Source organism: Xiphias gladius, chromosome 21 (genome assembly GCF_016859285.1).
Source record: "Xiphias gladius isolate SHS-SW01 ecotype Sanya breed wild chromosome 21, ASM1685928v1, whole genome shotgun sequence".
NCBI classification, from domain to species: Eukaryota; Metazoa; Chordata; class Actinopteri; order Istiophoriformes; family Xiphiidae; genus Xiphias; species Xiphias gladius.
The window spans coordinates 28,839,161-28,850,560 of record NC_053420.1 but is presented as its reverse complement, the minus strand read 5'-3'; positions in this window follow the sequence as shown (position 1 = coordinate 28,850,560).

The window sequence follows — 11,400 nt, the reverse complement described above, 5'->3', positions numbered from 1 at the left end:
TCTGTTCTCTCATAGGGAAATTACAAAGCCCCTGGCAAAACTTAGCCACTTTAAGTACTGAACTATGAACTTCATTTGTATATAATTTAAAAGAAATTAGCATACTTGCACTGAAACAGATTTGAATTGCAACCTTTGTTCCCACTGATTTTCTCTGCTATTTCCAATGTCATTCTTTATGGTGTCAAATTGATGACAGATTAAATAAAAACAGATTTATTAATATGAGACCATCCAAGAACTCTACACTGCCTGGATCTATGATATGGATTATCTGGCAGAAATTTCTGCCAGGAGTCATGGCCTCCTGTGCTGTGGGTAGTTTGACCAAATCACATACTGTAATGCTGGTAAAAAAATTATGCTTTGGATTTGCTGCAATGAGAATTCAGCCATGCATGAGTGTTCTCAGTGCCTGTTTAACAACTGAAGTGCTGTCTATCTCCAATGAGGCTTGCCAGTTTGGCTCATTCAAGTGTGTGTGTGTAGTGTGAATGTGTGTGTGTTCATGCTGCCGTAGCACTAAAATGAAGTGAAACCAACTGTGAAGACATGACTAGGCCTGCCAGGTAAGTGTGTTTGAGTTTGTGTGGGGCTGGCTGGAGGTTGGACAAGATGCATGTGAACCTATAGTGCTGCTGAGCAACTTTTTTTGTAAATGGCAAGCCTTGTTCCACGTTGCTGATTAGATACAAACAGGTTTTGAGAAGGTAAAACCAGCAATCCTCATGAAAAACAGACATGCAAGGATTTTTATCATGCTATACTGCAAGACACCAGTCACACTGGTTAGGCTTGTCAAAATACATCTAGCCAATATAGGCCTTTATTTAAATTCCATCTAACATCCAATGCTAATGTGATGGAAGTTCCGCACTGACCACAGCTACATAAAAAAAAAAACTTTCCATAAAATATGTAGTGATATTTTGTTTGTTTTATGTTTACTGTTTTTTATTAAATCTTTATTTAATAAAAAACAGCCCAGAGATTCCATATTTACTGCTGTAAACATTTAAAGAGTCAGCAACACAGCATTCTTGAGCTTTGTGGTGGGAATCAAAGCAAGACAATAATTATCAAACACTGATGTCATTACATGACTCTGCTGGATCTCAAGCAAATTTTAATGGTGCCCTGTGGAATTTTTTTTTGTAAACAAGCAAAGTTTCTGTTTACATTCAGTGTTTCCCACCAAAACACATTGTTTGTAATCTTGAGGTCTAAAAAAACGTGCCGAGTGCATTTCTTTCCTCATAAAACTGGAAGGCTGATTTTTAAAAACAATTTAAACTGTTCTTTGTCTACATCCATGTATACATGCTCACAGTCTTCTTCACTGCCTTTGTCGACACATTGCTGTGCTTTTTTGCATGTTACCACCACCAGCTGTTAATCGGCACAACAGCGTTAAGACAGATGGCTAACACGTGTGCATGTGCATGCACAATACAAACAAAATGGAAACCCACTGGTGAAAACATCACCCCGAAAGCGCTAATAGTTGCCAAAAACTCTACAGGGTACCCTAATGGCTCTGTAATAAGATTTTGGGTTGTGGTCTTAAATGAACCAAAACCAGTGGTTGCCTGGAAGGTCGAAAAAGAACATTCAAAAAATCTATTAAAACACTAATGTTTGCTTGAAGAGTTGGCAACAATAATTCAAAAAATGGCATTTCTTCATTCAATATTCAAAGAGCACGGGTAATGATCCTTTTACGGAACGGCCGGTGATACAAGAATTGCATTAATCTGAACTTAATCTGACAGAAAAAATTAAATATATACAACAGAAGATGAGCCAGTCACACAGTGCTGTATAAATAAAAACACAGGTACGTGGATGCCTTCCAAATGCCAGTAAATGCCACTTTTTCATATAACTCACAGTGGTGAGTGTGATAGCCATTTTGAGAGATGAATGGAATGGCTCCTTTTAAATGGTATGCAATGGTCTAAGGGTAGTGGCAGCAGCATGACCATACAATATAGCCCTAATTCAGTGTAGATAGTAGTAGTAGATTGCTGGAGAAACTAGCACTGTTCTGCTATAAGAATCCAAATGAGTATGTGGTTTTTTTAGCAAGGTGTTCTCCGTGAGGTTTGTAGGACAATCAGCCATCTAAACAAATTTCAAATATTTATAATACTGTACTGGATCGATAAGATTTCAGTTTGGGGGCATGGATAAGAGAAAGAACCTAAGGGCTTCATGCCATTGTGGGATGCATCCATCTTGTACTTTTGGAGTGTACAATTGCGTACAGGCTTCTGTAAATACTACAATCGAGGGGCTACATATACAGAAATATTCCACACGTGCACACTAGAAAACACGATGTCGACCTCCTAAAAGCAAGAAGAGCCTCTTTCTTTCTTGTACTAAGTTGCACAAGAAAAACTTTCAAATGGTGTGTGCAACTGCTTAACAAGAATAGGACCAAGGATGGGGAATACAGGACATACAACGCCTGGTTTACAGCAGAGCGGATGGCCTAAAAGATGGTGCTGTCAACATAAAAATGGAAATGGCAATGTGGGACACCTTTATTAACCATTTGGCAACTTCATTTGAAACCATCAACAACAACAGTTTGAACCAGAAAAGATATGACTTGAAATCATCAAACCCCACAGAAAGTTTATTTATCAATCGATGTGAGCAACACTATCACAATCATTGAACAAATCTACACAAGCTCTACACAATGTTGCTCTTTATCAGGGGAGTTAACAATGTCATCCACAGCAGAACATAGATGTGAGTTGATCAGTGATCAACAGGACAGGACAGCATAGATGTAGGCCGATTGTTGTTTAGCTCACAAATGTCACCTTTTTCTAATGGAGCTGAGCTGTTTTTTTAAATTTAGGGAATTTTGAAGAAAGTTAAAAGCTGAATAAAACTTCGTACAAGTGATGTTGTAATAAAAGAAGCACTGATCAAGATAAGATAAGATCCATAGGTCAAAATTAAGTGTCAAAATAAAATGATTTTACTCCTGATTCTGTTTCCAAGCTGACCAGAGCAATATTCTGGGGCAGACATTGAAAAAATTAACTGACTATGGACCAAATAAGATCTCTGATGTTAGCATTCAAAATTCACACTAGTTGGGACTCTACAGAAGTAACCAAAATCAAATTAGAAACTGTGTTGAAAAAAAAATGCTATTGGACTTACTGAGAGGGATTTACTGCCTGCTGTTTATTATCATCCAAAAGGACACCGAACCCTTGTGTTGAGTAGGGCTCAGTAGAATCCTGTGACAGAAAACGAATCCTCAATGAGGAATTACTATTGAACGATCTCGATCCCAAGCCAAGTTGTGTCATATGGGCCTCGATAGCGGAGTGAATGGGGATCCAGAGGAATTCATATCAATATCGAACTGTGCGGCCAAATAGCTGATGAACCGTGAGCCAAGACAGATTTTGTTGGGATAAAAACAATTATGTGTGAGAAGATTAAAAAGGACAATTAGCGGCAAAATGCTGCTTTTATTCAATGACATTAGCAATAACAAAGAAGTCTTGTGGCTGTTTATTTAGCATAATAAAGGCTGTGTAGAGTGAGCCGAATAATGTGGGCTGGCCAGACAAAAGCAGTCCATCAAAACTCATTATAGCTAGGAATGAGACACATTACGACTTTATAATGCTTGGTTATGGTGTTGAAAGAGAAAGAGTGGAGCCCTGAAAGTAAAGGATGTGTTTATTGTTATAAATTCAAATGTTTATTTCCAACAATATGGTGAGAGGTAAAAGGCCAACCTTGCATTCCACGGAGAGACGCATGGCAGCTGATCCCAGGCGTTATTATTTATGGCTTTCATCTCGACTGTAATTGGCACGATCTGCATGGCGCTTGCTCAAGATGACCCCCGAAAATTGTAATGGCACCACCTGTAGACAGATACAAGAGGTCAGGAGGCTAATGTCAGCTGGAGTTGTATAGTTTGACACAGTAAATCTTGTCAAAGGGGATAAACACTACCTTTCAGCACACTGACAAGCCCTCTTTGTCTCACTGAATGTGAAAGTCTCATGAAAACTTTATTATTTATCTTCTCCTCTGCCACGGTGCCTAAAATGGAATGAAGGAAATATTGAGCAACACAGGAAAGGAAGAGGGTTAGGGCCAAACCACTGCAATAAAAGTGATGTATGAGACGTCATCCATTGATTGGCTCGATACATCACCCTCAAAACACGAGCATATCTGCACACGCGTACACACTCACTCTGCAGTGCGGTAAAATTTGTGGTAGAGTCCTGTCTGCCTGTAGGCTAATAGATGTGAGATAAAATAAGAACTTGGCAAATATAAGATGGAGCACACCTTTATTGACTGTATTATCTCCACAAGAGTACCCACACACACTCTCATGCACACACACATAAGCACAGAGGGGTTTTTTTTGTGTGTTAAATGGAACTGTTCTAAAGCTGGAAGCACAAGAGCATTAAGGTTGAGAATAAGCAGGTGGTAACTAAGTGGGATAACGGAGATGGCAACTGCTCTGATTGATGTCTCTATTGGTGCTCACTGATGCTTGATGCTTCTGACGACACTTATGAACCTCTACAAGAAAAGAGGTTTGAAACCAGGATGTGTGCAGTCTCACGGATGTGGAATAACAGATGAATTCTTCCTTTGTTCCTGCTCTCTGATCACAATGAAAGCTTGTATCAGATCGGTCATTCACAAACATAGATGCTGTCAATGCAAGTGCTTATAGTAGTGGATTTGAACCTAGAAGTAAAAAATATGAACATATAAATCTAAAAATAAGAATGTTATTTGGATATTTCTTCAATTTTGTCCACCGTATTTGCCTGAAGGAAACTTGTCTTTGGCCCAACGAGTGTCTTTGGGTGCAACATCTTTTTTTTTCGTTGGTGATGTGCGACATTTAAAATAGAATTGATCAGATACTAAGTACACCTGGGGAAATAATGCATCTCAGTGTTGCCTTTTAACTCTCTCATAATTAGCACAGGTCACACCAGCAGTTACGAAAGTAAAATTTGGCACAGAATTCACTTCTTTTGGGTTTGAGTTATTGTGATCCGTGGATTAGATTACAGCAGAGAAGTATGTTCCTCAATTTTAAAATACCCCATTACAAGGAAAAGTTCTCCATTCAAAATCTTAAGTGTAAAAGTATATCAGAAAAATGTACTTGAAGTATCATAAGTAAAAGGACTTACAATGCAGCAGAATGCCCCCGGTCAGTGTTGATATCTATATATAAGAAATTATTGGATTTACATTGGAGATAACAGCACAATTATAGCAAAGGAAACAAAAACCAGTAGACTTTGCAAGATGATCATTACTAATGTGTACACATGTAAGCAAGATTTTAAAGTTGCAGCTAGTCAAGGTGGAGCTGATGTTAACTACTTGCTAAACAGTGAAACATGTTTACCTTTGAAAATTTATTGTATTTTAAAATATGGTCGTAATTTTCGAATGTTACATATTATTCTTCAGAGTAACTATAGCTGTTGGATAAATATAGTTGAGTAAAAAGTACAGTATTTCTCTCTGAAATGGAGTGGAATAGAAGTATAAGGTAACAGAAAATGGAAGCAAGAAGAAGTACTAAGTTGTTGTTATTAGATTTAACACAACCTGCAGTGACATGCAAGAGAAGACTTTGCTTTTGAGTAAGTAAGTAAGGAAAAACGGATCAATAAATCATCAACAACCGAAAGTAAACCTAAGTATTGGTTCAGAAAGAAGCACATTGCTTTATCAGATGACTTTAGAAGGGGAAGTGGCAGAATAGAGGAAGCTATAAGAAGGCTTCCAGCCAGCTATCACTTTAGCTAATACAGTTTGATACTGTTTGATTACAAATGAAGTTAAAAAAAAAAAAAAAAAAGCTCTGGTATAGTTTGAGGTCAGTCATGATAAATGATTAATGAAATGGTTTAACTATATATTCTAAAACACACTTTGTTTTTAGTTGTCAGGCTAGCCAGCTTGCTGCTACGTCAGCTGGTAATTTAGCTATGAGCCGGCTAGCTTCTGGTTCTCCTGGTAGACCTGTTTCACAGCAGACATTTTGGCTTGTCAGAGTGGGGAAAGTGCAAGTGTAATTGATAATAAAACATGAATGCCTTCCATTTAGGCGAGTTAGCTCCGGGGCACTGGTACTGTGCATGCTGGCTGACTGGTCGGGTTTACTGAGACACTTGATGAAACTGAGCCACAGTAAGCAAAATTTGTCTCACCTGTGCTCTGTGTTGTGAAAGCTGTCTGTTGCAAAGGAACGCAAATGAATTTCACTCTGCTACTTCCTCGTGTGATGTATCTCTAACTGGGGGAAATAACTACAGCATTAATATCGTACCTGCGCAACTTAATGCATAGTTAAGAAATTGAAAAAGACGTGTTTAATATCCCTTGCCGCTTTTGCCATGTTGCTCTCCTTCTCCATTGAAAAAGCAGCAGGGATTAATTACTCTTAATAAAAATCACCAGTTAAATCCAATAAGCAGTAGAAAATCTCTAGCATGCAGAGGGGTACTGCCACTGCCTGCTGGGAGAAGAAGGTGGTGAGTGTGGTGGGGGTGGGGTGGATGGATTAGTGTGTGTGTGTGTGTGTGTGTGTGGGGGGTTGAAGTGGTGACTCAGGGAAGACACTTGAAGTTGCCCATCCTGTTGGCCTTGCCCTTGATGCTGACAGTGCTGTTGCCCTTGCACTTGAAGATGTCAGATCCTTGTGTATCAAGTAAGTGTGTGTGTGTGAGCAGCATCGCTGGGATGGAGACACTTAGATGGCAGTCACCATGACAGGGTCAGCAAGGAGGGAGAGCATTGACACTGACATCACTCGACCTCTGAAGCCCGCTCTGTACACGCACACAGACTCACATGCGCGCTTCCTAATCAAACAAATTCAGGCAAAGTTACACAGGACCACACTTGGCTGAAAAGTCAAAGAAAATCAGTTTGAATTAGTTTTGATTTTTCAACTTAAGCTCATGATCTATACAAAATCGTCATACGCATAAAACTTTACACAGGAAAAGGTTTTGATTTTAACTTGTGAATAATTCTCTTAATTCCTTATTGAGTTCATTTCAAGAGGAGCTATAAAAATGTGATTTTAAAGTGGTGAATCATGAGATGAATAAGACTAGAAACTCATTCACACCGAGAATGATAATATTGTTGTAACTATATAAAGGTTTAAATGATTTTAGGTAAACAGGATGGTGGTTCTCCATGTTCCCGCATTGACAATAATTATAAAATCATTTGAAACGACACAGTTTGGACCCAGAGCAATTTTGTTTGATGCAGTTTTAATAAAATATTTTCAGTCAAGCAAATTAAATTTGAAGAAAAAAGGAAGCAGTAGGATTTGGAGGCACAGGATAAGTTTGTAAGCTTTGTGTGCTAAAGAACTTACACTTATTACTGTAGCAGTGTGAATTCTGCAGCCAACAGACACTGTACCATTAATGTCAGAAGCTGATTTACGAGAGGGTGGGTTTGGGTTAAGGGTCCTACTTACTTTACATAATTTAATTCCAGATATTTAAATTCTATCTAAGGCTATTTGTTTGAGCCTTCTGCTTGGTTGCACTGGAGACTCCTGGAGGCTAAGGAGGCTAAAGGGGGTTGTCACAGGTCAGTAGGCTACACCCAGTCGGTATACCTGAAAGGGTGAATGTTTTTAGAGATCTATCTGCTGCACTGGACTGCTGTGTTGCACTCTCATAGCCAGGAGGACAGCTGAAAAAAATCATGGCTAAAAATAGGTGACAGGGGTTGGGTTTTGTAAAATTGTATTGTCAGATGAATATTTGTTTTTATAATTTCACAGCAGTCATCAGGTTTCTCCACTGACTCACAACACACAGTTAGCTAGCATGGGATCTTTCGAAAAGGACGTAGCCTGAAGTAAAGGTAGAAAAAAAGGGCTTTTCAGTACGAGTATAGGTTTTATTTTAACTTTCAGGGGACGTTCTTGGGATCACACTGATGGCAGCAAATCACAGGACCATACTGTGGGCCTAAAGCTTGTGTCAGTTTCCACTCACTTCACCAGCAAGAAAAACATTTACTTGTACATCATCATCAGTGACATCTGTGTCAAAAAAGCAACATTAAACATACTTTGATTAAATGCTGTAAGACAATAAAACATAAAACTCTATATAGTCCTATAAGATTAAGGGTACATGCCCCATGTCTCACCTTCTCTTGGTGTGCAAGTTTGTAGGTAATACAGAACAACAATATCATATTATGAGACGGTGTATCATTTGGATTTGTATCAGACATCGTGAAGCTGCATGACAGTTAAAAGTGATATTATATGTTTTGAAAGCAGTTCCTATCAAATTTGGGTTCCAAGAAAGGTAATAGGTAATACAGAACAACGATATCATATTATGAGACGGTGTATTATTTGGATTTGCATCAGACATCGTGAAGCTGCATGACAGTTAAAATTGATATTATATGTTTTGAAAGCAGTGCCTATCAAATTTGGGTTCCAAGAAAGCTTCACCAACATACCACTGATAGAAGGAGGCTTTAGATCCCTTACTTGACTAAGAGTATCAATACCACTATGTTAAATTATTTAAAGCCTTGCATGGCAAACTTAACTTATGTAAAGGAACATCACAAGTATCTCAAGCAAAATGTTTTAAGTATCCAAAAAACAGTTAGGTACATAAGTATTTGGACAGTGACACAATTTTCAAAATTTTGCCTCTTTACACCACCACCATTGATTTGAAAGGAAGCCATCAAGATGTGACTGAAGGGTAGACTTTCAGCTTTAATTCAAGGGGTTTAACAAAAATGTTGCATTGACTATTGATGAATTTCATCCATTTGTATACATAGTCGTTCCAATTTAAGAGGATCAAAAGTAACTGGACAGAACAACATAATTCTAAATATAAGGATTATTTTTAATACTTTGAACCCATGGACATCACCAAATGCTGAGTTCCTCCCCTTGAGATGCTTTGCCAGGCCTTTATTACAGTTGCCTTCAGATGCTGCTTGATTGTTAGTCTTTCTGCCCTCAGTTTTGTCTTCAGTAAGTGAAAAACATGCTCAGTTGGGTTGAGGACAGGTAAGTGACTTGGCCTTTTAAGAATATTCCATTTCGTTGACTTGACAAGCTCTTGTGTTGCTTTTGCAGTATGTTTTGTGTCATTATCCATCTGTTCTGTGAAGAACCATCCTATCAGCTTTGCAGCATTTGGTTGAATCTGAGCAGATAGTATAGACCTACACACTTCAGAATTCATCCCGCTACTTCTATCAGGAGTCACATCATCAACAAACACCAGTGACCCAGTTCCTTTGGCAGTCATACATGTCCATCCCCTAACACTGCCTCCACCATGTTTGACAGATGATGGGTTTGCTTTGGATCATGAGCCGTTCCTTTCCTTCTCCATACTCTTCTCTTCCACCATTCTGGTACAAGTTAACCTTGGTTTCATCAGTCCAAAGAATCATGTTCCAGAACTGAGCAGGCTTTTTTACATGGTTTCTGACAAAGTCTGATCTGGCCCTGCCTGTTCTTGAGTGTTAGCAGTGGTTTGCACTTTGTGGTGAACCCTCTGTGCCACTCCTAAAGTTTCTGCCATCTGTCTGTTAGGTTTGTTTTGTTTTTTCAGCCTAATGATGGTTTCCTTCATTTGCATCGACACCTCTTTGGACGCACATTGAGAGTTCTCATGAACAGCTACCAAATGCAAATTCAACACTTGGAATCAACTCCAGACCTTTTATCTGCTTAACTTGTCATGAAATAACAGGGGAACAGGCTACAACCGGCCATGAAATTGATTGTCAGTCAATTGTCCAATTACTTTTGAGCCTCTGAAAATGTGGAACTATGTATAAAAATGGCTGTAATTCCTAAATGGTTAATGTTATATTTTTGTTAAACCCCTTGAATTAAAGCTGAAAGTCTACACTTCAATCAGATCTTGATGACTTAATTTCATATATCTTCTTGTGGTGTACAGAGGATAAATTCCAAAAATTGTGTACTGTCCAATAACAGAACTCTGTTATTATATATACTGTTTAACAGTTTTATCTGTAGAACTACAAATGTTTATAGGTTGATTATATGTTTTGTATGGAAATGTCAGATAAGTGCAGTGAAGTAAAAATAGAATAGTTTTTTCTCAAATGTAGTAGAGCAGAAGTATAAAATAGCATAAAATTTGGATACACTAGTAAAGGAAAAGCGCAATACTTCAGGAAAACATGCATACCTAGTACTTCCACCACTACCACAAACTAGCAAGGCATGTGGAAAGGAGAGGAAATGTTGGAGGTAAAAACTCCAGCAGCACTTTGAGTAAAGTAATGAACATAACCTGTACTTGAAAGCAGCAAGAGTCATTCTCACAATATTGTCACACTAGTGATATTGAGTTATTTGGTCAAATAAATCATTATATTTGACCTTGTCAATATCACCCAGCCTTAACACGTGACATATTTTACATTATGTGTTCTTGCAGTCCCACTCTGACTGACTGAGCCCACGGAGCATTTTTGAGTACACCTGGCTTAACACCTGGTGTTAAGTTAAGGAATGAGAATGGGCAGAATTTAAAATGTGATAGATTGCACCGAGTAAGAAGTTGCACCCAGAAGCCCTTACTCTGGAGCAGGGACAGGTACCATTATTGGTTGCGCTGTGAACTTAGCGTCATGGTTATCACTCTAGATGTTAATGGGCTTTATATGGAGAGAGAAACTAATGGAGAGAGACTGCAAAGACAGTAATGTGCTCTTCATTTTTAACCTTGACCTACCTATTGTGCTCCTGAGGTAACCACAGCCACCATAATACACACACGCACACACACACACACGTACACACACACACACACACACACACACACACACACACACACACATACACACACACACGCACACGCACACAGAAAGGATGGAATCTGCAGAGGAGGTCATTTATAATTAGTCACACAGCACGACAGTAGTCCTGGTCTGCCGCACACAATCAAAGACAACTCACAGCATACAGCATCCGCTGCATGCACAGTAGCAATCAGTTTTCAAGGTAATCAAGTAATCACATTTTTAATAATGCATCTCCCACTGGGGGACAGTGTACAACCATGTAGGCTGAATATGAGATAATAGGCAAAAAACAGATAAAAAAGAAACTCATTACGCTAACATTTCACTACTGGATTGTACTTTTAATGCCATTTTTTTCACCCAGCAGCAGCGGTGTGTGTGCTTTCAGCAGTGTAAGGCTGTCAGAGAGCGTGACAGCTCTATACCATGCCGCCAGCAGGGAGACAGGTTGTTGCAGGAGGCCTGGAGGGAGTTGCGGGCTAATGCTCAAAAGCAGCAGTC